Source organism: Neopelma chrysocephalum, unplaced genomic scaffold (genome assembly GCF_003984885.1).
Source record: "Neopelma chrysocephalum unplaced genomic scaffold, ASM398488v2 Primary Assembly neopelma1_68, whole genome shotgun sequence".
NCBI lineage: Eukaryota > Metazoa > Chordata > Aves > Passeriformes > Pipridae > Neopelma > Neopelma chrysocephalum.
This window is the reverse complement of record NW_020897727.1, coordinates 6,967,710-6,973,708: the sequence shown is the minus strand read 5'-3', so window position 1 is coordinate 6,973,708 and position 5,999 is coordinate 6,967,710.

Genomic DNA, 5,999 nt, shown 5'->3' with positions numbered 1-5,999 from the left:
GGGGGAAAACGTTTCCCGGTCACACACAGACGCGCAGCAAAGGCAACGCACATCACAAAATACTCCGTGTCCTCAGAGGCACAGACTGTCCCTCCAGGCTGCAGTGCCACCAGCGTGAGCACGAGGCTGGGACAGGCTGTCCCTGCACTGCCGGCCGCGATGGCAGCGGGACACAGGCTGTATTGTACCCTGAGCCGGAGACTGAATTGCAGGTTGTCCCTCCCCCGCCGCGCACAAGCGCTGCCCTGATGGGAAATGAGAGTTCAGCCGAGATCTTCCGCCTTTCCCCTGCAGCTGCAATCGGACAGGCAGGAAAACCGCAGAGCTCTGCTCAAACGCTCGCAGCTCGACCAGCTTTCCAGACGAGCAAACGGCCAGAAAAACCACACGTTTAAAATGCAGGTTGGGAGGCAGGAAATTCCCCGGTATTTTCACCCAAAACCCGTGTCAGATCCAGGAGGTGAAGCCTATCATGTTGACAGTGAGATGGCTGCAGCATCTCCAGGCTGTTTGTTCCATAGGAGCATCCTAAGTGGGAATAAGGCTGGGAGATGACTAGATTGCACTCAGCACCCCCCAAAAATGGAGGAGAGGAAGGGGCCAAACTAGCATGTACAGCCCAGGACCCTCTTCCCAGACATCCCCTCCACTCCCCCCTTGCTGCTGTCTCTCCATCACTCCTGGGACTGTCCCAGCCCACCCAGGGGCATCCACTGCACCCCTGGAGTGCTGCAAGGATTCCCAGCTGCAAGCAGAGGTGTGGGCTTGCTTGCCTCTGTGTGTCACGCTCCAGGGACAGGGACATTTGGCAGCTGCCTGCAGGGAAGGTGTCTGGCTGTGGGAACATGAGTCAGAGCTCCCCAGTCTCCCTGACGTCTTCCTCCTGCTCATTTATTCAGCACATCAAATATTTGCCCTGTGCAGTTGCACCAGACACACGTAATTCAGGAGGGTTTTTTTCCCCATTATGCTGACAGTGACAGCTTCTAAAAAGCCACCACAGTGCCATCTTGGGAAACTTGACCTCCCAGCTAAGCGTGTTCCAGCATCCTTTTCCTCGCCTGCTCCAGGGACTGACTCCTCTTCAAGCATCCATCCCCTCCACAGGGGCCAGGAGGGGCTGGATGCCAAAACCCACAGGGTTGCAATGAGGAAGGGTCATTTCAGACCCATTTCCAGCTCTGCCTGAGTGACAGCAAAGCTGAGAGCCTGTGGAAAGCAAGCAGTGGCCCTGCCTGTCCCTCCTGCCCCCAAGCATCCTGCCTGGAAGCGGCACACGCAGTGGCAGGAGAGGCCAGCCAAGGAAAACTGCTCAATTTTGCCTCCCTTCGGCAAGGAAGCAGCTTTGCTGGCTGCCAGCCCCACAGTAATCCCCTGGGGACCTCAATCTTCTTTTTTTGTGCCACATCCCTGGATTTCTTATTTATAGGGCTGCTCACATCCTGAATGCCCAGTCCCCAGGGAGAAGGAAAGGTGTTTTTCTCTGATTAATAGCTAAAGGCTGGAGAAGGTGACCTTGGGCAGAGGCTTGCACAAGAGACCCCGCATCCCACCTGGCCCCACAGGATTTCTCTCTCATGGTTGCAGCCAAAAATGTCCTGTTCCATGGAGAAAGTGCAGAAATGGCTCATAAAACACAAGCTTGGGGACGCAGCTGAGCGCATCGACTGCCGGATATAGACAGTGAGCTTGCTGCAGGGAGAACACACCTGCCTCCATCCTAGTTGTAAAAGGAAAATCACCCTTCAGTCTCCACTTGCATTCCCAGCTAGGACACACACAAGGCTTTCACCCTGTGCAAAAACTTCCTAGGATCAGGGCTGGGATTTTTGCTGATGGGAGCTCCAGAGCCTTCTCCCTGCTAAACCAGCCGGCTCAGCCAGGCTGTGCATTCATCCTCCTTGGGGCTCGTGGGAAGACACAACACATGGGAAAGCCCCAGGGCTGGAATAAACCTCCAAACAACTTCTGTAGCACTGTCAGAAACAGCACCAGGAGAGAAGGGAACTGCCTTGTGGGTTCGGCTCTGTCAGTCCTGCATCCTCACCACCAGGAGCTTCATACTCAACCAGCTCCAGAGGGATCTGTTGGGAGAGAAAGCATGCTGATTTTCTGGGATTTTCCAGCTTATCCAGCTTTTACAGGGCTGCACATCCCACTTTGCTTGCAGAGGGGCAAATTTGGCTGAGCCCATGGCAAGGCCTGCTCACAGCTGAGCTCAAAGTCCTTGGGGAAACCAGCAGGGAAAAAAAACAACTCAGCCAAGACACCACCATGTGCCTCCCGGCTGGACAAGGAGCTGCAGTGACCTTGTCCAAACACGGCCTGGAGTTGGAAGCACAGAGGGAGGGGATGTGACTCACATCTGGGATGTGGCCACAGAGAACAGATGTGTTTTATTACTGTCCAGGCCCTCTCTGCAGCTCTGTCTCAGTGACTCAGCCTTGCCTTCGGGCTCTTCCGAAAGGAGCCACGGCACATCTCTTCCCAGCAGTGTCCTTCTGCTGCCATAAAACACATTTGGGAAGTTCAGGCTCCTGCAAGGGGAAAAAAAAATAAATTAAAACAAATCAAAGTTACGTTTCTCCATGGGAATCTTCCAATTTCGATTTTAAATCATTTAGAGAAGGATAAAATCTAATGCTTCAGTGGTGGGGCCCATCTCTCTACATTTAGAGACTTAAAACCTAAACATCTCAATCTCTGTGGAAGGACAGTGATGAGTCCCCTGGGTTTTCTTGGACATTTACCAGAGGGTAAGAAGAAACATCTCCTGGAGATGTTCCATGTCTGGAGGAGAGAATAAGGGTATTTCAACAGATTTCCTTCCCATAATCGGTGGGAAATTCAGCTTTTGGTGGAGAGAGCCCCAAAGCACCAAGGCAAGGCTGAGCCACCATGTATTAGATATCTGAAAGTCTAAAGAGGGGACTGAGCACAGTGCATTGGTTCTGGGGGTCTCCTGTGGAACCCAGACACAGCCTTCAGCTCCCCCACTTTGGGAAGGGGTTCTCTTCCCATATCACCCCCACCCAAACAGCCTTTTTCATACTCACCTTCACTATTTATCCACCGCTGTCACACGCCCTGGGTGCCACCAGGTACCGAGTGACACCACGGGGCGATGGCACTGCCCAGAACCCCCCCTTCCCACCTGTGGTTTTTCCAACGGGAGAACAGATGGGGCCTCATCAGCCGGGAGGTTTTTCCAGGCAGCAGGAGCCAAACATCCATGAGCGATCCTGGGCCAAGTGGTGCCGGACCCGGGAGCCAGCGGTGCAGTTCGCTTGGCAGACACTGGATGGGGCTACGAAACCAGATACCGGCACAGCTGGAAAAACGGGGGGCAAAACAGCCTCTGCCAGATGTTTTGGGGTCCTGCTTTGTGGGTACCAGGCTGGCAGTGCGACAGCTGACAGCACCCACATGGGATGCTGGTCCCGGTGCCATCCCAGTGCTTCACTTGCATCCTGAATACTCCAGCTGAATGAGGGTCGTCAGCACCTGGACTAAGGTGGAGGCTTCACCTCCAAAAGCTTTTCCGTGTTCTGAGGGTGGTGATGGGAAGGGAGAGTGGGAGTTGCTGCTGGAATCCCCAGCAGCGCTGCCTTGCAAAATGCTGATTAAGTTTTATGCTGCAATTGCAAGACGAGGTGACCTTCCTACCTCCCACCTGCCTAAAATCACAACTCTTTGAGGGACTTTGGACAAGAGGGAATGCCTTCACACTGACAAAGTGTAGGATTAGATTGGATATTAGAGAGAAATTCTTCACTGTGAGGGTGGTGAGGCACTGGTGTCAGAGAAGCTGTAGCTGTCTCATCCCTGGAAGTGTCCAAGGCCAGGCTGGATGGGGCTTGGAGCAACCTGGTCTAGTGGAAGGTGTCCCTGCCCATGGCAGGGAGGTGTAATGAGAGGATCTTTAAGGTCCCTTCCAACTCAAACCATTCTAGGATTCTTTGTCAGCTGCATTGGTGGGATTTTCCCATGTTTCACCCCAAAGCCAGGAGGGGATGAGGAGATCCAGCCCCAAAGCAGAGCTCGAGCACAGCAAGAGGCACAGCCCCGCACTGCAGATCCCACCGCAGACAAGGGCCAGCCCCAAATTCCCTGAACACTGCTGTCAAACCTTCCAGCATGGCCCTAAATCCACCAGGACTTACCTGGCTCCAGCTGGCCGAGCAAACCGGCAGCAGAGAAAGTGAGTCAAAGCCTCTCTTACTTGGGAAAAAAAAAAGAATAAGAGAAGTCTCCATAAATCTTGAGCTAGTTACTGATGGAGAGGACTCCCCTCCTCCTGCTCCACACACTGTGGCACAAATTATGGCCCAACTTCACTGTTGTTCAGTGATGAACATCTGAAAAGGCTGTGACAGATGAGAGAAGGGATGATTTAACAGCCATAAATCCAGCCAGCTTAGAGGTGTTTTTACAACCAAACCCATCTTGAATCCCCTCTGTTATGAATACTTATCACTCCCAGACACTACTACAATGGAAAGATTTTTAACAGCTTTAATAGAGACGCAATAAAACCCCCAGAGCCCGGCAAGCAGACGGCTTTTGATCCCTCCCGAGGGAGGGAGAGGGGCTGAGAGCTGCTCACTGTGCTCAGGCTTGAAGGACCAGAGCTGGAGCAGCCACTGGGCCACTGCTGATCCTGGGTTTAATGGATGGGTGGCATTATCCCAGAGCTGGATCAGTTTTCCTAAAGCTGCTGCATGGTGTGGCTAATACCCCACAGTGAAGAATGGGGAGGTGGGCTGTGGCTGTAATGCCCAGCACCTTCCTGCTCTTACCTTTCCCAGGGTCTCCTCCTGCAGTTCTCCACATCACACCTGGTCTAACCCACCCTCAGGGATTTTAAAATGAGGGTCATTTCAGCTCAATCAACGACCCTCTTGGGTGGGCTGACACCCCTCAGCTGCCTCTCACTGCTTTTAATGCAGCGCTTTTTAATTCATTAACGATTAAATGGGCTTAATGACCACCACACAACAAGCAGGACAGGGACACTGCTCCCAGGAGACCCCCCAGCTCCAGGTTAGCTGACCATGGATCTCACTTCCTCACAGTTTGGGATTAAGTGGCCAGAGATCTCCTTCCCTCTTGCTATGCCTGCTGCCCCTATAACCTCCCAACACCCTTCTGCAAGCACCCAGCCTGCAAAACCAGGAACAGGGAGATGCTGGGGTGCAGCCACTGCAAAGGGCACCTGGCACTGAGCAAATACCTCAGGAATAAGCCCCTCCTTTCTTATACACACAAACTTATCAGGCACAGCAAGGTGATAAGGAATTCAGCAGATGGAGGGAACAAAAGTGATCCCAGGGCATGTGGGTGGCTCCTGGTTTTCCATAGCTGGGCAGTCCACATCCAGGTAAAACACCAGGTAAAACCTCTGAGCATGAGCTTTGGGGATGGTGGTTTCTGTGGAGGGTAATTAAAATAAAAAGGAGCGGGGCAAGTTCCTTCCTAAGAGAAACGTGGCCACAAACCCCTCCCCTTGGGCTACCAAGAGAGAAACCAGCCCTGCAGGGCAAGGAACAGGCTCAGCTTGGCCGTATGGAGACCCAAGGGGACGTGGACTCCGAAGCCTGGGTGGAGGATGACACTCTCAGCCCATTAACCTAAGGGAACATCTTTTTTTAATAGGATAATTGTGAGTAATTGATTTTTAAATACACTGAAATCAAATGTCCCAAGGCCAGAGCAGGATCTCAGCTCTGTCATCAACTCAGTGGTGACTGGCAGAGATTGAGAGCACAGGGGAAAAGAAAATAAAAATTAAATCTCCTTCATGTGCCTCTCTGGCTCCAGGGCAAATGCTAAAGTCTCTGCAAAAGGTGCATCAATTTTTCTTTATTAAAAAATAGGTCAGCAAAAGAGAGAAGATGATGAGGGCAGAACTGGGAAGGCACCAGGGACATTGAGGCCAAGCAGGAAGCACAGAGAAGATCCATTGGTTAAAACACATGACAACAGTGGAGCAAAAAAAA